Source organism: Chionomys nivalis, chromosome 11 (genome assembly GCF_950005125.1).
Source record: "Chionomys nivalis chromosome 11, mChiNiv1.1, whole genome shotgun sequence".
Classification (NCBI taxonomy): Eukaryota; Metazoa; Chordata; class Mammalia; order Rodentia; family Cricetidae; genus Chionomys; species Chionomys nivalis.
The window spans coordinates 61,733,299-61,757,216 of record NC_080096.1 but is presented as its reverse complement, the minus strand read 5'-3'; the positions used below and the strand labels follow the sequence as shown (position 1 = coordinate 61,757,216).

General features: G+C 44.2%; 1 pseudogene; it reads left to right on the top strand.

The window, feature by feature from the left end:
* Window positions 1–1,104: 1,104 nt before the first annotated feature.
* LOC130884368 (60S ribosomal protein L22-like) lies at window positions 1,105–20,996 on the top strand (annotated as a pseudogene).
* Window positions 20,997–23,918: the final 2,922 nt, after the last annotated feature.

Sequence of the window (23,918 nt, the reverse complement as noted above, 5' to 3'; positions counted from 1 at the left end):
GGGCATGGTTTCTGGGAAAGAAAGAACCTCTCTGAGCATGACTTAAAGTTAATCAGTCTTTCTGAGGGTGATGTAATGGATTATTAAAGATTGCTGCGGATCCCCGAGTAGCTTGCTGTGGGATCCCCAGTGGCAGCAGGCAGTGGGCAGGGGGTCCCTAGAGCAGCCAGTCCCATGCAGGGACAGTGCAAGAGACCACCACACTGCAGGTCTCTGAAGGTGGTTGGCCCCCAGCGGAGAGCCATGTGGCGTCAGCAGGTGAGAGGTGAGAGACAGACTGTTAGGTACACCATACAAAGTGAGGTTGGATATTTATTAGTGGTTATGGAAGGAAAGGGAGAAGGGGAGAAGAACAGAGAGGAAAAGAGAGAGAGAAAGAGAGAGAGAGGGAGAGAGAGAGAGAGAGGAAAAGAGAGAGACAGGAGGAGAGAGGGGGGAGAAAGAGGGAGAGAGAGAGAGAGAGAGAGAGAGAGAGAGAGAGAGAGAAAGGAGAGACCTAAGCTGCCTCTCTGAGAGAGAGAGAGACAGAAAAGAGAAAGAGGCTAAGGTTGGAAGCTGAAGATCAGCTTGCCTCAGTGGATGGGGGAGGGAGTGGGTGTGTGTTATCTCTTATAGAGACAGATCATTACAGGTGGGCTCTTGGCCAGGTGATTACCCTACCCAACTGTATTAACTCTTTAGGGAGGAGACATGGCATGTCTCTGAAGTATATTTATTCTTTTGAGAGGGAAATGGCTTTCCCTTAATGGGCCTCCAATACCACTGTAACAATAGGCCCTGTGGGGAAGTGGCACTATTCTCTTGTTAGATTGATATGGTATGCTTGTTAAATTGCTTTCTAAACATTTGTGTGTGTGTTTGTGTTTATAGATTATTGCTCTTGTTATCTTCTGTTGGTCATGACAGGGAAACTTCTTTCTTGCAATGAAAAATACACTACAAAGAGTCATAACTGCTCAGCATCCTAACAGAGACTATTGCTCTGCCACAGTGGCCCAGTACTCAGCCATGAATGAAATAACCAGACATCTATAGCAATAGCTCAGAGAACATTGTAGGAGACGTAAAGAATATAAGAGCCAGAGGAGCTCCCTTTCTGCCTCCTCTGCCGCCATGGCGCCCGTGAAAAAGCTTGTGGCGAAGGGGGGCAAAAAAAAGAAGCAGGTTTTGAAGTTCACCCTTGATTGCACCCACCCTGTAGAAGATGGGATCATGGATGCTGCTAATTTCGAGCAGTTCCTCCAGGAGAAAATCAAGGTGAATGGGCAAAGCTGGGAATCTTGGCGGAGGGGTTGTGACCATCGAACGGAGCAATAGCAAGATCACTGTCACTTCCGAGGTGCCTTTCTCCAAAAGGTATTTGAAATATCTCACCAAAAAATATTTGAAGAAGAACAATCTCCGAGACTGGTTGCGTGTTGTCGCCAACAGCAAAGAGAGCTATGAGCTGCGTTACTTCCAGATTAACCAGGATGAAGAGGAGGAGGAGGAGGAGGAGGAGGAGGAGGAGGAGGAGGAGGAGGATTAAGACACATTGGTCTGGAATGTTTTGTATTAATTCATAAATAAAATTTAGGATCAACAACAAAAAAAGAGCCAGAGGAAAGGATAGCACTGTGTAGGTATTTCCTCTGAAACATTCCCTACCAAAGGGAAACTCATACAACATACAAGGCCCAGAGAAGTCCTGAAACTTACATGACTCACAAGGTCCTTCTCCAACGTTATAAAAGCATTAAGTCATTGCTGAAGACTTTCTGGTCTGTCAACCTGCCTGCAAGTTGTGTAGGAGGTGCCAGGGAAGCAGCTGTTGTGAGTCACTCATTCTGGGGTGGGCTTTTCGGTGGGGCAGCCACCTTTGAGTCACCCATACTCCAGTAAGCAACTGCTCACCCACACTGCTGTTATTAGCCATAGTGAACTTACTATTTCTTTAAGCTAGACTTGGGTGAAATATGTGTTTTCAGTCTGTTGTTGGTGCAATAACCAAGGTGAACAGACGTTTGTTCAAATCTCCTCAGAAAAAGTCACACAACAAGAAGCCTCAGTTTCCCTTCCCTGTGACTTCTTCTCAGGGATCCCTGAGTAGCCTCGCAGGGCAGTTAGCTTTTTACTGAGCAAAAGATCTAAGAGAATGCAGAAGCAGGTGCCCTTTATTATCTGCCCTCAGACATCACACTATCTTCTCTACCTTGTTCTAGCCCATCATCTAGGATTACCTCTGACTATATATGGGTGGGGATCACCAAAGACGTGAAGTATGGGAGCCAGCCATGATAAGCTAAGTATGGGCAGGTCACCCAAAGGAAGTTCTTTACTTCCAACCATTATCACCTGCCAAAGTAGGACTCAGCCATCAATAAATTTAAATAGAGGCCTGAGTCTCAGTAGTTTACCCTGAAGCAATACCTGGCTGCAGGAAGAACCACAAACTGAGATTACACAAGCACCACCCAAAAATAGATCATCCAAAGGAAATGCCTAGCATTCCAACCACTGTAGATTGGACCACCTGCCAGAACTCACTCACCAGGACACCCCTAGACAAATGTCAGCCAATCAGGGGTCCTGAACCTCAGAAACCCCTCACCCCCACCTTTACTACTATAAAAACCCAATTCTAACTGAGCTCGGGACTCTCCATTTATTCCAATATGTTGGACATGCAGAAAGACAGAGTTTGCAAATTTGCATAAAATAAAGGTTCTTTGCTTTTACATACAGGACTTGGTCTCCTTGTTGGCTTTTGCGGGAACTTCGCGGATTTGGGCATAACATGAAGCATAAGAATCCTCTTAGAACTGGCTACTGGGTTCAATGTTTAAAAATTAAAAATAACTTGAAAGACAAATGAAATTTATTAAATGCAGATGCTCATAAGAGTGAATTTTTAAGCTGGGCATGGTATCATATACCTTTAATTTTAGCACTCAGGAAGTAGAGGTAGCCAGATCTCAATAAGGCCAAGGGGAGTTTGAGGTCTCCATGCTAATTTCTAAACCAGACAAGGCTACATAGTGAGACCATGTCTCCAAAAAAAAGAGGTAAATTATTATTATTATTATTATTATTAATTTAAATAGAAAACTTGAAATTTTCAATAAATGACTCAGTTGTAAAAAAATAGCCTACTTCCAACTAACCTACAAAACATCAATTGCTTAAGTAAAGCACATTTATAACTGACCATGAGAAAAATATTTTCATGCATCTTTTTTCTTCATACATGTCTTAACAATAAAACATAGTCAAAGATATTAGGAGGTTCCTTCATTATGAAAACATCATGGTGTACATGAACAGGATAAGACGGCCAGAGTATCTTATGTGACATGACTTTAAGGGACCACCATCATGTATGTGATCTGTTCCTAACTGGGAAGTCATCATGTGGTCATATATCCTTCCTCTGACTGCCTTCAAGTCTTGGAGCACATTTGCCTTCAGGGCTCAACGTTCTGAAAGCATCCTTGTGTGGCTGAATCAAGAAATCTATAGAAATAAGGTTTTACAGACTACAGAATGATGGTGCTGTGTGGTTTTCCTTCTTTACGTGAGGCAAGGCTGACATCAGTTAGGGGGAGGACGCTAGCTTTTGGAAGTCTTAGACTCTAATATTGCATACTAATACTGCTAAAGCCCCAGGCAGAGATTTTAGTCTTCCCAACTCTACTCGGCCAATTTAAAGCTAATACCATTGATTTCACCTGTGAGTTGCTGTAGCTGTGGTGTATCTGTGCTGGGCAAAATGCCAGAGAAAATGCCCCTTACTTATGGGAGCTGCCATTCTTTTTTTTTTTTTTTTTTTTTTTTTGGTTTTTTTCGACACAGGGTTTCTCTGTGGCTTTGGAGCCTGTCCTGGACTAGCTCTTGTAGACCAGGCTGGTCTCGAACTCACAGAGATTCACCTGCCTCTGCCTCCCAAGTGCTGGGATTAAAGGCATGTGCCACCACCGCCCGGCTGGGGGCTGCCATTCTTGTCAGCATAGACATGCCTCTTTCAGAACTTAGCAATAAGCCAGGCGGTGGTGGCGCACGCCTTTAATCCCAGCACTCGGGAGGCAGAGGCAGGCGGATCTCTGTGAGTTCGAGACCAGCCTGGTCTACAAGAGCTAGTTCCAGGACAGGCTCCAAAACCACAGAGAAACCCTGTCTCGAAAAACAAACAAACAAACAAAAACAAAAAAAGAACTTAGCAATACCACACCCCCATTTCTTACACTACCCCACCCATGCCCCACTCTCCCCCACATCTAGCATTACTTGGCTGAGCTCAGCATCTCCCTTTCACTTCCTTCTCTCTCTTCCCCCAGGAGCAAAATATCAAAAGCCTCTAGATTACACTTAGCTACCTATTTCTAAGGCAAGAGGCCTCTTCTCAAACACTATAACTTTGCTATTCTCTTAGTTCTCTACAAATTTAATACCCATGTAACACTTACTTAACTCTCAGTTACACAACCTACAAATTCACTTCCAAGACTATTTTGTGTACCAATAGGAAAGACTGTATCAAACCTAGCTGAGGACAATGCAGCAGAAACACAGTGCACCTGATCATTACAGGAACCATCCCTGAAGGAATCAGACATAAATAAGTCTATCCACTTGGTTTTAGATTTAAAAAAAAAATATTTTTTGAGACAGAGTTTCATGTAGCCCAAGACGGCCTTAAACTCCCTAGGTAGCTGAAGATATCCTTGTATTTCTGATTCTTCTGCCTTCACCTTTCAAGTGTTGGGATTACAAGTATGTGTCACCTTGCCAGTGGGGGGGGTGAATAAAATTGTGAACAGTGTTTATAATGTTTATCATTACTCCAATATATATTTAGGTATTGAATGAACATGATATTTCTAAAGGAATGATGTCATTTACCATCTTTTTAATCTTATTTATTATTAAAATACTTTTATGCATATATTTTTATGATCCTGTACATGCCTGGTGCCCATGGATGCTAGAAGAGTGTTTGGGATCCCCTGAGACTGGAGTTACGGAAGTTAGAAGCCACTATGAAGGTACTGAAAATTTAACTCAAATCCTCTGGAAGAGCAACAGTGTTCCCATCTACTGGGACATTGATGACCCATTTTGCCTCAGTCTTTGAAAAACAGCAACCAATACTTTGTTTTAAAAATGTTGCTGTGAACATCTTGCAACCCTACCTTTATTTCAAAAGGTTATTATAAACACCTGTTGTTATAGCTACCTTGTTGTTATGACTACCTTGTTATGTTCTGCTTCTAGAACCCCACTTATTTATCAATTCCCACATTTGAAAACCCCTATACTTCAGCTACAAAAACCCTTAACTCAGCCGGGCGGTGGTGGGGCACGCCTTTAATCCCAGCACTAGGGAGGCAGAGGCAGGCGGATCTCTGTGAGTTCGAGGCCAGCCTCGTCTACAAGAGCTAGTTCCAGGACAGGAACCAAAAAGCTACAGAGAAACCCTGTCTCGAAAAATCAAAAAAAAAAAAAAAACCTTAACTCCCTCATGTCCAATACTGACCCCTTGAGCCCTTCCTTAGGGAGAGACAGTCCATGTACACGAATAAAAAAAGCTGGCTTTAATAATTTGACCTTGATGCTTTGAATTGGCAATTTTTCTCCTTGGATCTTTGGGATTAACACCATCTCTCCAACCTCTTATTTATTTATTTATTTTGTAAATATTTATTTTAATGACGTGTATATGTGGAGGAGGGTATGTCCATGTATGAGTGTAGATGCTCTCAGAGTCCAGAAGAGGGTATCAGATACCCTGGAGTTGGGGTTGTGGGTGGTTAGGAGCTATCCCATGTGGGTACTAGGAACTGAGATGCAGTCCTCTAGAAGAGGAGATTGTAATCTTAATCACCAATGAAAGAGGTTTTTTTGGTGAAGAAGTATCTTGGCAACTGGGGCTAAGGAATGCCACAAAAATCACACCACACAACAGACCTGATACAAGAGATTATTGCGGGGGGGGGGGAGGATGCAAAATGGCGGCCTCTGAGCAGGCATGAAGACAGCAGCAGACAAGGTGGAGGAGGGCTGTGAGCATGTACATAGGGAAAACCAGGCAATGCAATGGTGGCAACATTGGTCGAAGCATGTCCCATTGGCAGGTGGTAATGGTGCCCAATGACGCTGAGTGGGGGGTGGGAAAGCACCTGGTTCAGGAATGTGTGTGGTTCTTAGTTGATTAACAACTAGGTCATCTTTCACCCACCCACCCCCAGTTTGTTTTTTTAACATGACACAACCTTCCTTTGTAGCCCGGATTGGCCTTGAACTCTTGGTAATCCTCTTGTCCCAGTCTCCCAAATGCTGGGATACTAAATGTACACTACCACTCTCTGCTCAAATCTACCCAGCTAGAATAGCTTCTTTGAGTGTTTTGAACCTTCCACTGACAACACAGTTGAGGCATATTTAAAGTATATTCACGAAATCTTAACCAAGAAACAGAATGCCACACATACAGAGCCCACACACATTTCTGTTCTCATCACATAGTGTGGTAGGGAGGGTTTAGAAAACAAAAAGCAGAACTATTACCATGCAGGGGTAGGAGACTGTTAGCTGACTCAGACTTAGTCACCCTCTGGGAATAATGACATCTCTGCTCATTTCATTGCAAGAGAAACTGTTTTCACAGTAAATTCAAGTCCTCAGTCATGATCACACACCACGGACCGTCTGTGGTGGCAGACGAGAGCGTGAAGCTGGATCCCTAATCCCACAGCTCTTACCAGCAAGAAGCAGAATGAAAGGGAGAGCCCCGCAGACCTTCTAACTCTGTCCTAGAGAACATTGCAAACCCAAAAAAAAAAAAAAAAAAAAGAGAGAGAGAGAGAGGAAGGAAGGAAGGAAGGAAAAAGAAAGACAGACAGACAGACAGACAGACAGACAGACAGACAGAAAGAAAGAAAGAAAGAAAGAAAGAAAGAAAGAAAGAAAGAAAGAAAGAAAGAAAGAAAGAAGATAAATTTCTGAGACATCTCCATACAGATATCCGAAGGGGCTGTATCAGCTTGCACTCCCACCAGCAATGCAGAAGTGTTCTCTTTACCCCACAACCTCTTCAGCATAAGTTGTCATCAGTGTTTTTGATCTTGGCCATTCTTAACAGGTGTAAGATGATATATCAGAGTTGTTTCGATTTGCATTTCTCTGATAACTAAGGATGTTGAGCATTTCCTTAAGTGTCTTTCAGCCATTTTAGATTCCTCTGTTGAGAGTTTTCTGTTTAGGTCTGTACTCCATTTTTTTATCGGGTTATTTCTTCTTTTGATGACCAATTTCTTGAGTTCTTTGTATATTTTGGAGATCAGCCCTCTGTCCTCCGATGTGGGGTTGGTGAAGATCTTTTCCCATTCTGTAGGCTGCCGTTTCATCTTGTTGAACATGTCCTTCATTTGTGGTAGATCTAGCTGTCTAGCGATAACTTCTTATTGCTTGGGTACTGACTACATGGGAAGAACCAGCCTGCCTCCAACTTATTGTAAAGACAAACCAGGTTTATTCCTGTGTGTGATTAAATTTCTGTTTCTCAGTGATTGGGCTATGCCCTGCCTATATCCTGTTAAGTTTCAAACCCAGAACAAAGGCTTGGTGCCTATTGAACATATCAAAGTGGACCTGACCACCAGGTTCTCCCAGCATCCCTCAGTCCCTACCCATTATAGGAAATTGATTACAGCATACCCCTTCCTCTGCACTGAACTCTCAGCCCAGGGGCTGTGCTGCCCCTCCCCACATAGCCCAGCTCCATCTGGTAATCTAGTCACGCTCACTCCAGACTCTCCCATAAATCCCTGCCTCTGACTGTGCTCTCACATATGTACAATAAACTTTCTTGGTGTGGGAGAATTGTCTGTATTCTGTCAATCATGTTTTAAATAAATGCTGATTGGCCAGGCAGGAAGTATAGGCAGGAAAACCAGACAGGAAGTAGAAATGATGCAATGAAAACAGGAGAATTCTGGGAAGGAGGAAGTTGATTCCTCCCACTCCTGCCCAGACCACCGAGGAAGCAGGATGTGACCTGTCAGCTGAAAAAGGTAATATAAGTCATAAGAGCTAATAAGTAGCCTGAGCTAATGGGCCAATCAGCTTATAACTTATGGAGACCTCTGTGTGATTTTCTTTGGGGCTTGCCGGCTGTGGGGTACCAGGCGGGACAGAAACCCCAATAAGCAGGCCCGGCCCTCATGTTACACTTTCTCCTCCACTGTATCTAGAAGCAGCCATGGCCTTTGCTTTTTATTTCTGTTTTTTGAGGACTCACACCCAAGGCTGACCTCTAAAACCCTACCTTAGCGGGAGGCAGCCTGTGTGCATGAATAAAAAGCTTGTTTTAATCATTAATTTTGGCCATGATGCTTTGAGTTGGTGGTTTTTCTCCTCTCATGTGTGGGATTAACACAGGCTCTACTGCATTTCCATGGCCCATCCTCATGGTCACTGTTTAACATGCCCTGACCATTCTACATTTTTATTCCTTTTGTAGCCATACTAGAAATTGGCTCAAATAATCTTTAGACAGAGGAGAATAAACATATAATTTAAAATAATCCTGTCAGGCCAAGCATAGTGGTGCATGCCTTTGATTCGAGTAAGATAGAGGCATATTGGGGGAGGCCGCTTGTTTGTTCCCAATTGCCCAGATGCTAAATAATCACTCAGAAACTATACTATTTGTAATACTGTTTGACCAATAGCTTAAACATTTTTCTAGCTTGCTCTTATATCCTAAACTAACCCATCTCCATTAATCTGTGCATCATCACAAGGTCATGGCCTACTGGCAAAGTTTCAGCATGTCTGTCTCCGGTGACAGCTACATGGCTTCTTCCTGACTCCGCCTACTCTCTATATATCTCTTTCAGCCTGGCTTTACTCTATTAAGCCATTAGCCAAAAGCAGCTTCTTTATTAGCCAATGGAAATAAAACAATGTTTACAGCATACATTACTTCCCACATCACCGGCAGGTGGATCTTTGTGTGTTTGAAACTAGCCTGGTCTACATAATGAGTTTCAGGCCAGCTAGGGTTACACAATAAGAGTCTGTCCCAAATAAATAAGCTAACAAACAGTGATTCTATGGTAGTCTGAATGGGAAATGTTCCCACAGGCTGGTGTATTTGAACACTCGCTTCTCCATGGGTGTCACTGTTTAGGGAGGATATGGAGCCTTTAGGAGACAGTGCCTTGATGGAGGAAGTACATCACTGAGGCCAGGCTTTGAAGGGATGTAGCCACTTTATATTCTTTCTGCTTCCTATGTTTGGTAAAAATGTGATTGGCTGGCTTCCTCTCCTGCCGCCATGCCATGCCTTCCCAACTATGATTGACTCTATATCCCTCTGGAACCATAAGCTAAAATAAACCCTCTCTTCCTAAAGTTGCTTTTGTTCATGGTGCCTTTCACAGAAGCAGAAGAGTAGCTAATAGAGTCTTTTTCCTTTCCCAAGGTTGTTGAAAGACAACATCAGTCAATAATCACTAATGTCCACATCAGTAGATCCTCCTCCATACTCAGCGTTAGAACAGCCCCATTCCAGAACCAGGTGTTCCCCATCCCCAGGACACTTTCAGTCATTACTAAAGGCCAATGTGACACATCAACATCATCGAGTGTTCTCTCACATGTTCCACACCACCTCATTGTAGCCTCTCCTCTCCTCTCTCTCTCTCTCTCTCTCTCTCTCTCTCTCTCTCTCTCTCTCTCTCTCTCTCTCATATCCCCACCCAGAAGCAGCCTTTCACCACCCCCTTGTAGTTGGAATTTTCTTTAGGCCATCAACCAGCTCCCAAATAAAGACATGGAGACTTATTTTTAATTATGAAAGCTTGGCCTAAGCTTAGGCTTGTCCCATTAACTCTTTTAACTTATTTAACCTGTTTCTATTCATCTATGTTTTGTCTTGGGGCTTTTTATCTTGATAGTTCTCTCTAGATGGTCAGAAAACGTGAAAACACTTGATAGCTCTCTCTAGACAATCAGAGGACCTGAAAACACTTGTCCCCGTGTGAATGTTACACATCTCTAGACATACAACAACACAGCTTCTAATGCTCCTGTAACTTCACTGGTGAGAGCTGCCACCAGATCTGTCCCACCCTTTGTTGTCTGTCCAAATGACTAAGAAAAACTCAACCTTGAGCCAAATAACGACAAGATGCTGACATGATATAAGTCACCACTTTGTCACCCTGACCACATAAGGAATCATCTGGGAAAGTCTTTCGAAATACTGTGCCCTGGATCCCTCTTGGTATGATTCATTTGTCTGAACTGAGCCAAGGCATTAATAATGCATAAACTCTACAGAGACTAACTCGTACCCAAGCTACAAATAACTGACTTGGCTATGTCCGTAACTGAGAAATCCAATGAGTAAACTTGTTAGTTGTTTTTACGCTTTGCTCTTTACTCTTTGGGGGACCCACCATCCAGCTCCTAAATAAATCACACACAGTCTTCTTATGAATGCCTGGCCTTAGCTTATTTCTAGCTAGCTTTTCTTAAATTATCCCATCTACCTTTTCCCTCTGGGCTTTTACCTTTCTCTATTTCTGTATATTTTTTTCTTTCTTTCTTTCTTTCTTTTTTTCTTTCTTTCTTTCTTCCTTTCTTTCTTATTCTGGCAGGGTGGCTGGGTGACAGGTCCCTCCTAAATAAATCACACACAGTCTTCTTATGAATGCCTGGCCTTAGCTTATTTCTAGCTAGCTTTTCTTAAATTATCCTATCTACCTTTTCCCTCTGGGCTTTTACCTTTCTCTATTTCTGTATATTTTTTTCTTTCTTTCTTTCTTTCTTTCTTCCTTTCTTCCTTTCTTTCTTGTCTGGCAGGGTGGCTGGGTGACAGGTCCCTTCTTTTCTCACTCGTCAATCTATTCTCCAAGATCTTCCATCCTATTTATTCTCTCTGCCTGCCAGCCCTGCCTATCCTTTCTCCTGCCTTGCTATTGGCTGGTCAGCTCTTCATTAGACCAATCAGGTGTTTTAGACAGGCAAAGTAACACAGCTTCACTGAGTTAAACAAATGCAACATAGAAGAATGTGAGATATCTTTGCATCATTAAACAAATATTCTGCAGCATAAATAAATGTAACACATCATAAAATAATATTCTGCAATATGCACTACATAGGAAAGGCTTTTGTTTTCAGGTCTTAACATGGTATGACTAGTATGAAGGCAGGCACAGGTAACCATAATTGACTGAAAAAAGTAAGAGTGAAAGCAAGAATTAGGAGCTGGAGATAGCAGCACATACCTGCTGCGTTAAACATGAAAGATCCCCCATAGGCTTATGGGTCTGAGCACGTAGTCTCCAGCTGGTGGCGCTGTTCTGAAGGTTGTGGAACCATTAAAAAATGAAGCCTTGCTGGAGAAAGAAATCATAGGAGAATGGGGGTAAGATTTGGTAACTTGGCCTTACTTCCTGTTCTCTCTCAGCTTCCTGACCACCCCACACTCCTACCATACCTCCTGCCATGAAGGACTATATTCCTCAAGGACTGTAAGCAAAAAAAAAAAAAAAAAAAAAAGCTTTTTTTTTTTTAAGTTTATTTCTTAGGATTTTCTCTCATAGCAACAGAAAAAAAATACACCTGTCTTCCAACTACTTGAGAAACTGAGGCAGAATGACAATGAGGTCATAGAAAGTTTGGGCTACATAGCAAGACCCGTCTCAAGAAGACAAGAGAAGAACCAAAGCTAAAACCAAACACTGAAGACACATGTTCAGTAAAAGTAGATGATAAAAGAAAAGCAGTTTGATCGGCTGTGTCTTAAGCACTGGTTCTTTAAACACTTGCAGTGTGGGAGAGAACAGAATGGTCAGAGGGTAGATTGTTAAAGTACTCATGGCATCAAAAGGCAGGGGCACGCTCAGCTAAAGTGAGCTCTGGCATGCAAAATTATTTCACCCAAAGGAAGTCAACAAGCTGCCATACTCCTGTCCAAGGTAAGAAGTATTCCAGGCCAGTGACATGGCTCAGGGGTAAAGGTGCTTCGGCACAAGCCTGAAGACCTGGATTCAGTCCCTGAAGCCCACAGTCAAAGGAAAGAACCAGCTCCAGAAAGTCGTCCTCTGATGGCCACCCGTGTGCCACGGCACACACAAAGCGCACACACACAACAAATGGATTTTTTAAAGGTGTATATATGTGTGTGTGTGTACTCTATTGACTACATGCCAGAAGAGGGTGCCAGATCCCACTACAGATGGTTGTGAGACACTATGTAGTTGCTGGGAATTGAACTCAAGACCTCTGGAAGAGCAGCCAATGCTCTTAACCACTGAGTCATCGCTCCAGCCCACAACTGGATATTTTTAAAGGGCTATTTCTAGAAAAACTGTGACCCAGCAAAGAGACTGTCTCTGAACATCTGGTCAGTTCTCTCTGGTCTGGTTGGTGTGTCGTCTGAGGAAGAATCTCAGATCTTTCACTGCTTCATGGAAGTATGCTGTCTGAGCAAGCTATTGTCTTCCTGGGGTGGGGGAGTGTGGCTGACAACCATAATAGAGAGAGGGTGGGATTGAGACAGTTGTTTATGGTCGGTTGGAGGCTCTGTAATGCTCTGAGAGAGAAAGGAATGTCGTGCCCCGTTTGGCAAGTTGATGATTATGCCAGGTAGTTTTATATAAACTTGATACAAGTGTGGTGATATTTTGTTTGTATTCTAACAAATAAAGTTTGCCTAAAGATCAGAGGGTGGAGCTAGCCATTAGTTAACCATAGAGGTCTGGAGTTCTGTACAGACAGAAGACAGGAAGTGATATGAGTGTGCAGAGACAAGAGCTCAGCCCTTTTTGGTCTAAGGATTTCATAGAGGTAAAACCTTTAGTCGCTGGCTGCTTTACTTCTCTGATCTTTCAGCTTTCACCCCCTAATATCTGACTCTGTGTTTTTATTATTAAGACCAAATAGGATTCGTGCTACACACAAGCTAAAGTCAAAGGAGGGCATAGCAATTAAAAAAATGCCTCTGTTGTCAAGAAACGGTGGCGCATGCCTTTAATACCAGCACTCAGGAGGCAGAGGCAGGGGAGTCTCTGAGTTTGAGGCAGCCTAGTCTGCAGAGTGAGTTTCAGGATAGCCAGGGCTACACAGAGAAACCCTGTCTTGAAAAACAAAGAAAGAAAGAAAGAAAGAAAGAAAGAAAGAGAGAGAGAGAGAGAGAGAGAGAGAGAGAGAGAATGTCTCTGGCTCTAGTCAAGCCTATTTTCTTAATTAGTGATTGATGGGGGAAGGCCCCAGCCCATGGTAGGTGGTACCCAGGTGGTACCCCTGGGATGGCTGTCCTGGTTCTATAAGAAAGCAAACTGACCAATCCAGAGGGAACAAGCCAGTAAGCAGCACCCCTCCATGAGTGCTGCATCAGCTTCTGCCTCCAGTCCTGCCCTGTTTGAGCTCCTGTCCCAGCTTCCTTTGATGGTGAACTGTGATGTGGAAGTGTAAGCCAAATAAACCCTTTCCTCTTCAGCTTGCTTTGGTCATGTTGTTTCATTACAGCAATGGAAACCCTAAACAGGACAATGATCTTCAGAGCAGTGTTTACAGGAGAGTGAGGTATGGCCCTGGAGAAATGCTAAGTGTCCCAAACTATGGGATTGACTTGGGCTATGAGAGAAGAGTGAGGAGGAGTCATTAGGATGAGAAAAATCCTTATATGGGTTGTGTGCAAGTGAGCAGCAAGAGCAGTGTGGAGAATAGAATGTCTCATCCCAAAAGTGGAAATCAGATCATGAGTAAATATTCAAGTGTCTTTAGACACAGGAGGGGCTAGGTTTTAGGGGTTGAGAGGTAAGGCTATCCATCTCCATAAAAAAGACTGAGTGTCCAGTTAAGAAGAAATGAGTCTAAAAGGAAAGGTGGGTATTGACCTACCTGCAACTGTGATATTTGTTCTAGGTTCATCCTGAGTGATGGCGGTGTCTGTGAGGGCTTCTGAGTCTGGACAGATGTAACATGAGGGACTGCTTGTTGGGGTTTCTGTCCCACCCGGTTTCCGCAATCAAGTTCCAAAGAAAATCACACAGAGTTCTATATTAATGATAAACTGATTGGTCCATGAGCTCAGGCTTCTTATTAACTCTTATAACTTATGTTAACCCATTATTCTTATCTATGTTAGCCACATGGCTCAGTACCTTTTTCAGCGGGTCAGGTCACATCCTGCTTCTTTGATGTCTGGACAGCACTGCGGAGGAATGGGCTTTCTCCTTCCCAGAATACTCCTGTTCTCATTGACCCACCTCTACTTCCTGTCTAGTTGTCCCGCCCATACTTCCTGTCTGGCTACTGGTCAATCAGCATTTATTTAAAGCATAATTGACAGAATATAGACAATTCTCCCGTACCAGACAGAAGCATAGTTGCTGGTTTGTTCTAAAAGTTTAGAGTCCTCGTTTGCTTTCTATTCTGTGATAAATGACTAGAAGAAACTGGTGTGGAGAAGGTTTATTTCAACTTAAAGCTTATAGTCCACCATGAAAGGAAGCCAGAGCAGAAACTCAAGGAAGGAACCTGGAGGCAGGATCTGAGTCACAGACCTTGGATGAATGCTGCTTGCTGACTTGCTGCTCAGACCACAGTGAGATGGGCTCTTCCACATCAATCATTTGTCAAAATATTCCACAGGCTTGCCAAGAGGCCAGTCTGATGGGAAATTTTCTTAACTGAGGTCCTTCTCCCAGATAACCCCAGCTTGTGTCAATTTGACAAAAAACTAACCAGCGCTGTTAGACATTGAGAATCCTGGCTCAGAGTTAGTGTTTGGAACAGCTGGCCTCCACCCACGAGTTTAAAAACATTCCAGTTCTCAATGTCCCTTAATGGTACATACTGGTTAGTGTCCCAGTAGAGTTCATGTGTCTGGACAAGGTTTGACCCAGGGTCCATTTTGACCACACTTAAAGCAAGGCTCTGGTGGCTTCCTGTTCAGCTGTCCTGGATGTGATTGTAATTAATTGGTATTTGACCTGATCTTTTTGTGCTTGCTGTCTAGTTAATAGTAAAGACTTTAAAGAGGTCCTTTTGAGGAGTTTAAAGGCCATCCTCCAGTTTAGGGAGCATTTTCCCTAGTGTCTCAGTAGGATTAGGCGATGCATGAGGTATGTAAACATAGATTTCCTGCCCTTGAATTCAGATCTAGATGATTATATTTGGAAAGCTCTATAAGATAGGCCATGAAGGCAAGTGGGGGTTTCATCGGCCCTCTTGGTGATTATTTTAGATCTTATCATAGTTTACTACCATAACTGAGGCCTTTTCCATACCCTGGAGCCCCAGGTGAGGAAGTGACATGCATACCGGATCTTCAGAGTTAGGCTGATAATTCTATCTAGGTTAGGTAGAGGGGACCACCTCATTACCAGCAGGGTGATAGTGGGAATCCTGGGAATGAAAAGAGTTTGAAAAAAACCAAAAAACATTGCCAAAGCCCAGATATGGGATTTGCTTCTTACAGTATAGCAGAGAAGGAAATACCAACATAAGTGTCCTGGAATGTTAGACTGTGAGAGTTTAAGATGTGCTGGAATTTCTTGGTGAATCAGGTAGGATACCAGAAGACCATAGACATTTATTGATTCAGGAAAAATGAGGCTGTGTGTGTGTGTGTGTGTGTGTGTGTGAACATGAATATCCCCTTGGACGCAGTAACTTGGAGGGCAGAAAGGTTCTAGAAACCTCAGAGGATTGGGTTTTAAGCCAATGGCCGAAGGGAAAAACAGTGTGAGAGAGAGGAAAGAGTTAGGAGGGTGTTGGAGCTGGGAGAGAGAGGAGGAATCTGGCTCTGTGATACCACGGAGGAAAAAGCATTCAGGTCATTTGCTTAGTGGGACCAAAGGAGCAGGGGAGAAGGATGAAAAAGCAGTAAAGGGGCAAGGATAAGTAACTGAAGGCAGCTTAAGGGACATAAGGAGGGAGGGAGCATTAAAGGTTAATCACCTAAAAGCCTCAGGTGGCCGAAGCCACTGTGGACAGGATGTGATGATATTACCTGTGGAATTTTCCGATAAGGAGACCCACACACCAAACCCGCTGGTATCTACCACTTCTAGGCTACAGGGGAGCTGACCTGTACGTGGAATCTTCCATCCACACAGTTTCCCCTTTTCTGTCCTATAAGACCCCAAAACCTCCATACCAGGTGAACACAATTGGTTGTTCTGTGCTGAGTCCATTAATCCTGCTCTAACAAGCATAGTCAGTGGGGCCAGAGTTGATCTTCCAGAAGAGAAGGTTATACCAAAAGTGCAGGTGTTTTACCTCCTAGCAGGATTTGGAAGGTGACTCAGTATTGACAGAGAGGGGAGTTGGTTGTAGATAAAACAGAAAACCCAAATATAAAGACTCTCAGACTCTCTCTCTCTCTCTCTCTCTCTCTCTCTCTCTCTCTCTCTCTCTGCCCTGCCTGCTCAGAGAATATCTGAACAAAGCAAAGAAAAGGCACCAAAAAGCACCAGCTCCACATTCTTGGCAACTATTGCAACTTCCTTCCCTGTTGCCGCCAGCAGCCCAAATCCCTGCCTAAGCCCTCAGTGTTTGACCATACTTGGGCACAAATCTATGTTGACACATCATTGCCCCTTGCCGACTATCTATATAATCTCCCTGCTTCAGTTGGGGGCGGGGTGCAGCTTTCCTGGCCTTGATCTCTGGAACTGGAGAACTCACCCTGGAGTTGCTTTGCTCTAATAAACCTTTGTTCTACTTTTTTTCAATTTGGCTTACTGCGTCAGCAGAGAAATTTACCATTGGAGAGCAGAAAACCTATTACCATCTATAACATTAACAAGCAGATTTAGAACATAGAAGCATATGGGAATATTAAAACCATGTCAGAAAAAACAAGGCTGAGAACTTGTCAAGCAAGATGTTTGAAAGATTAGTGAAAATTGGGAGTAGTGGTACACACCTTTAGTACCGGCCCTCAGGAGGCAGAGACAGGAATCTCTGAGTTCAAGGATAGCCAGGGATACACAGCCAGTTCCAGGACAGCCATGACTACATACTGAGAACCTGTCTTAAACAAACAAACAAACAAAAAAGTACTGGGATTGCTCAGTGGTTATAACCGCTGTCTGCTTTTCCAAAGAACCAAGGTTCTATCTATTCCTAGCCCCCACATGACAGCAAACAACGGTCTGAAACAAGCATCAGAAGGGGCTAAAATCCTCTTCTGGCCTCTAAGGGTATGAGCATGCATGTTCTGCACTGACACACATTCAGGCAAAACACCCAAGCATATAAAATAAAATAAATCTTTTTTTTTTAAAGTGCTAAAAAATAAATGAAAAGAAAGAGAAAGACATTTTGGAGCTGGAGAGTTGGCTCAGGCTGCCCTTACGGATGACCCAGGGTTGGGGCCCACACTCACACAGTGGCTCATAAGCATCTGTGACTCCAGTTCAGAGGAATCTGACCCCTTCTGACCTCCGAGGGCACCAGGAACTCACATGTTATACATCCATACATGAAGGTAGAGCCCTCATATACACAAAATAAGATACACAAGACTAATGAGGCCTGCGATGCTCTCACCTGTACTCCATACAGAGTACACCTTATCCTGTGAAGGCAGTGAGCACGCTGACCTATCATCTGAGCACAGGTGAGTACTTCAACAGACAGACAGGCAGAGAACTCCAAGCTGTCTGTGGGGCTTCAGCTCAACTCAGTCGCTAATGTTTGACACTCAGCCCAATCCTCATTTAGTATCAGTTCATCCCTGCATTTACCCATCCAGACCTAGTTGGGCACCTCACCTTTGTGGTCCTACGCCTCTTCCCCCAAGTCTTTCCCCAAGGGACTCTGTTTCTGTCTCACCCCTATGATGCCACAACTCAGCTCTGCTCAACCCCAGCAGCGCTGCAACTGGGATCCACACATCTCACCTGGTCATTCTCTTTGTATCCGTTTCAGTACTCTACGCATATATACATGCATAGATATAATTACAACGTAAAGTGTAATCTTTGGGAGCTAGTGTTGGTAGCACGAACTGGTATAAAATAATCCGTGTTCTGAAAGAAATTAAGGGACCACTTGGCAAACCACAGCCAAGGAAGCTGATATCGCCTGTGAATTTGTAAATTCTGTCACTGTAGAGAGCCACAAAAGTCTTCACCCATGTTTCTGACACAGTCTGCTCAAAACACTGAGGTGGGCCTTGAACTTCCCACCCTTGAGCCTCAGTTTCCCAAGGAGCTAGAATTATGCTCAAGTCCAGCCTTTGCCTAGCATGAGGTCCCAGGTTTCACCTCCAGCGCCATGGCCTATCAACCAATAGCTGGGATTCCAGGCCTGTGTCACCAGGCCTGGAAAATTTTTTTTTTTTTTTTTTTTTTTTTTTTTTTGTTTTTTTTGTTTTTTTGAGACAGGGTTTCTCTGTGGCTTTGGAGCCTGTCCTGGAACTAGCTCTGTAGACCAGGCTGGTCTCGAACTCACAGAGATCTGCCTGCCTCTGCCTCCCGAGTGCTGGGATTAAAGGCGTGCGCCACCACCGCCCGGCCTGGAAAATATTTTTAAACAAACTTTTTGATTGTGTAGTTTTTCTTTTGCTCTCTCTAACTTAGATTTTGTTTTCCCAGTTATTATAACCAAACAGAGTAGCCACTTAATTTACAAGACAATAAGAGTCCATTTGTTCCCAGTTGACCTAGGCTGCTCTTATGGGAACATATAATCCTGTAAATTCAAACAAACCACTGTGTTGTGCTTGAAACTCAGAATGCCTCTGCAGTGCCCTCTGCTAGGACCTTTCCCAGTCCAAAATTTGAATGTCAGGGTCCAATGAATTTAATGCTGTTCTCTCTCATTAACTTTTTAAAAATTAAAACAGCTCTTTCTTTCTTTCTTTCTTTTTTTTTTTTTCCCCTTCCTGGTTATCCCACAGTTACCTGGTTGAGTGCTACAGTCTCAAGCTTGTCTCATTTGGGTTTCTTGTTAGCTGAGGGCCGCTCTCCCACTCCCCCAACTTTAACTTTAACACATTATTAGCTGGTATTAGATTATCTGCCACTTTGGGCTGTTATTTCTTCTTTACCTTGCTAGCTGTATTTCTAATATTTCCAGGAAAAGCATTGGATGCATGGAATCTTTGCTGGCACAATCCAGGTTAAGTGGTTGTTTCCGTTTAATCTCAGGTTCTGTGCTTAGGTTGGACTGAAACTAAGAGACAGGAATTGACAAAAGAAGTGTGTTTATTTAGACTTTTGGTCAAACCTGGGGAGGGAAAGGTTCTCTGCTTCCCCCTGCCTTGCCTATGTAGCCCTGTTACAGTTTACAGAAAAGGTAAAACAATACCATGAATAACTGCGTATGAACTAACTTTAAGATAATTATCAGACTGAGATTAACCTTTTCCTGGGAGACAGTCCCTCTCTGGGGTTGGGACTTCGAGCTATTCTAACCCCCAAAGTCCTGGTCCCCGAATGCAAACATGGAGAGGTTTTAACACCTTTTCAGAGCCTTGTTACCCAGGAATGGTAAAAAACAACTGTCATTCCCTAAAGCACACATTTGTCACCTCTTTAGAGACCCCTGAGTCGGGACCTTGACATAGAATAGTATGTGCCTCTAAGGAAGGGGCCACCTCACAGATTACAGAAATGGGCTTAATGGGACACAGAAAGGACAATGTTGCCTACAGATCTGTAACAAAAAACAAACAAAACCAAAAATGACCACCCCAGGCATGAAAGAGTAAAGGAAGGAAGTCCTAACAAGATTTTTCACACCTCTGAAACTGTGAGCATTATTAGTCAGCACAGCCCTAGTGTCAATAATAAAGCAAGAAAGGTGATCAAGGAGCAGCCTAGATGTATCATTCTGAAAGGATGCTGGCACTGCCAAAGACATGGTGTGGGCACAGAGAGGCAGCAGGGATGCAACGCCCAAACTCCCTCCTCTCGCTCAATGAGAAGTTGTCAGAGCCCACACTGGCCAATTAAACCGGGAGCCAGCGAGCAAAGGAGCTTGAGTAAGAGAGCCCATGACAGTAGCCTCCGGGGAAGGAAACGGCTGTGAGGACAAAGAGCCAAGCCAAGCCGACACTGCGGCCGGGACTGCAGATCCTACTTCGCTTCCCCACTGAAGGCGGGGGGGGGGGGGGGGGGGGGGGGGGGGTCTCTGCCAGGCTCACTCTTACCCAACCCTCTCGGGGTTAGTCCTGCAATGGCAACTACTCCAAGAGAGGTCCACGCGCACATCCACCGTTTATTTAGCCACTGTTTACGTAGGATGTTGGCTACTCAACATTCTCCGGTGGTATTTCAGACGCTGTTGGGATAACGTTTACTATTCCCTAGGCACTTGGTACGAGGCTTTGTGCTAAGTGCCTGCCTGCCTGCTCCTTAAGCCTTACAAGAGCTCATCAAGGTGGCTATTAGCTTCTGTTAATTAAAGAGCATGATTGGAGGAGAACGGAGGAGAGAGAGCCAACCCGTAATAACTCAGCCTTATTGGGGCTCAAGCTGTCTCCTGTACCACTTCGCCCCTCAGGAAGGAGAGAACGGTATTTCTCTACCTATCATTTGCTTTTCCTTGAGCACACCTAACTCTTGCCTGGTTTTCCGCAGGAGCCAAGGTTGAACACCACAAACAACTGATCTTGGCTCTGAGATCCAAGATCTGCCCCCTGGGGCCCGCCTTACGTCAGGTGAGCAGAAGAAACCAAATCCTGTGTGTCCTCCTTAATTGCTAGCTCCTGCTTTTAGCTCGCTGGCTTTTTTATTTGGAGCCTGTGAAATAAGAACTGACCACCCTGTTTTCCCTGCGTGTGAGAGTTCTCTCAGGCATCAAGACAATCTGGAAGGTACCTCCCACGGGATGCGGCTGTCACATGGCATAGGCATAGCTGTTTAGCTCAGGAGAATTCCGAATGGTAATGCCCCGGTCCTGTCAGGAAACTGGCTTCCCTCTGCGTTTTTCTTTTCTTGGTCGTATTTTTAAAGGATATTGATCTGGGCCTGTGTGTTTAGCCCCTCGGGAGCCCTCCCAGGACAGCCCAGGCCTGAATGTGCCTATTTCTGCTTACAGAGATGCTCTCTTGGGGTTCCTCCCAGTGTAGAGCCACTAGTGTACCTAGTAACTCCTCTTGGATGTCTTTTCTGAGACAGTCTTTCGTATACCCAACTAGCCTCAAACTGCTGGTCCTCCTGCCTCTGCCTCCCCAGTGCTTGGATTGCGGGTGTGCATCACTGTGCCCAGCCTTTCTTTCTAGCGCATCTTACAGAATCTTACTCTGCGTATTAATAAGCAAAGATTCCTCTCTCCCTCTCTCCCTCTCTCCCTCCCTTCTTCTCTTCCTCCTTTCTTCCTTCCCAAAAAGCTATAAAGTACTTTAGTTAGCAGAAATGAAATCATTCCTTCTAGCAAAAGTGCAACCGTCTCTTCCCTAAAACTGGTTTTTCTAAGATTTAATTCATGTACTATGACATACAGCCATCTTAAATATATAGTTTGATAAGTTTGGCACTACATAATTCTGTAAAATTACAACCAAAATCAAGATATGGGACATTAGTCGTGTTAGGGTCTAAGAGAAGCCCCTCCAAGGAAAGACCAACAGCCACGTATGCAATAACAAGAGCCCTTTATTAATACCAATGTTGGGGTGGCACTTGGCGACCTCCAAAGAAGGTCACAAGCTCGTTTTCAGCAGAGTTAGGGGAATTCCAGAGAGGAGGGATTAATCTGGGCTGAGGGGTGGAGGAAAGATTAGTAGGGGGGCTGAATGGTGAGAAGTTGTAGTGCTTAGGGACCTCAGAAGCAGGGTAGGGAAAGCTACCTTTAGTTATCAGGAGACTGGGGTGTACCTAGTGAGCCAGAAAATGGGCTTTGGGGGCTTGCTGAGCCAGTAGAAGGGGTCGTGGGGTGCCTGCTGAGCTAACAGAGGCTGTGGGGCACCTGATGACTGTTTCTTCTAAGTTGTGGTTTTCCTGAGGACTGTCTGTTTAGCTCTGCCCGGTCTAGTGAACCGAAACTAAGGCCTGATCTCTATCAGGACTACTAAGAGAGCCTGTTGTCAGGAGCCTTGTCCCCCCAAAATTTACAGGAAGCACCGCCTTGAGGAGTTTTTGCAGAGGGCTTCACTTTCCAATTGTACTGAGAATAGTCTTATTGACCAAGCCTATCTCACACCCAAATTAACTGCTAATAGAGAGCTATCTGTTAGCAGAACCTGCCTCACATTCCAGACTATCTAGACAACTAGGTGGGTCAACTTGTGACTTCCTGACCAAGGAATCTTGACCTGACCTATCGTAACCTCTTGGACTACTTGACGGGCGTGGACCACGTGGCAAGACCCCGTGTCCCAGCCCCCCAAGCTCCTCATCCAGGGGCTATATAAGCTGCAACCATGACTCTGATAAACGGAGGCTTTGACAAATATGCTTAGCCTCCTTCCTTCTCACCAGCCTATGTCTTTCAGGTGGTGCCTCTCCGTGACCCTGGAATAACTGACCAGCCAGGCGGGTTACAAACCCTAGACAGAGTAACCCATCGAGGCGGTCTACAGCCTGTCTTGGCTCTGGTCTGCCTCCCCTCCCCGCCAGCCAACGAGCCCTCTAAGTTTGCCTGTCAGTTTCTCACCTGGCTTGAATCAGCAGGTGATACAATTACAGTGATCTTAAACAAGACAAGCACCTCGTCCACCCAAGGCTCAGGAAATATCACTGAAGAAGGGGCAGAGGACGTAAGGGCAAGAGGATGGGGATGTGTGCTGGTGTCTTTGCTGGGGTTGCTATGGTTGTGATGAGACCCACGACCAGAAACGACTTGAGGAGGAGAGGGTTTATTTTGCTTACCCTCTGCACCACCGTTCATCACTGAAGAAAGTTAAAAAAAAATCAGTTTAAGGCATTCAGAACATGCCAGGCACTCCTTTAATCCCAGCACTTGAGAGGCAGAGGAAGGTAAATCTCTAAATTCAAGACCAGCCTAGCCTACAGGGCAAGTTTCAGGACAGAGAAACCCTGTCTCAAAAAAAAAAAAAAAAGAAGGAAGGAAGGAAGGAAGGAAAAGGCAGAGGAAGAAGGAGAAGATGAAGGAGAAGAAGGAAGAAGAGGAAGAAGGAGGAGGAGGAGGAGGAGAAGGAGAAGGAGGAGAAGAGGAGGAAAAGGAGGAGGAGGAGAAGGAGGAGGAGGAGGAGGAGGAGGAAGAAACATAGGATAATCCTAATCCTAGCTTCCTATCATGGAATTTAAGATATTTAGGGCAACACTAGCTAGCTTCCTGTCATGGAATTCAGACATTGTGATCCAAACCTGTCTCCAAAATACTGCATCTCAGAGACCTAAACATAAAGTCAACCACACTAAACCTCATAGAAGAGGAAGTGGGAAGTACACTGTAACACACTGGCACAGGAGACCACTTCCTAAATATAATCCCAGTAGCACAGACACGGAGAGAAACAATAAATGGGACCTCCTCAAACTGAAAAGCTTTTGTAAAGCAAAGGACATGGTCAACAAGACAAAACAGCAGCCTACAGAATGGAAAAAGATCTTCACCAACCCCACATTGGACAGAGAGCAGATCTCCAAAATATACAAAGAACTCCAAGAAACTGGTCATCTAAAGAACAAATAATCCAATAAAAAATGGATACTCCTAAACAGAGAACTGTAAACAGAGGAATGTAAAATGGCTGAAAGACACTTAAGGAAATGATCAACATCCTTAGCCATCAGGGAAATGCCAATCAAAACAACTCTGAGATTCCATCTTACACCTGTAAGAATGGCCAAGATCAAAAGCACTGATGACAACTTATTCTGGAGAGGATGTAGGTTAAAGGGAACACTCCTCCATTGCTGGTGGGAGTGCAAACTGGGTATCAGTATGGCAATTTCTCAGAAAAATTAGGAAACAACCTACCTCAAGACCCAGCAATG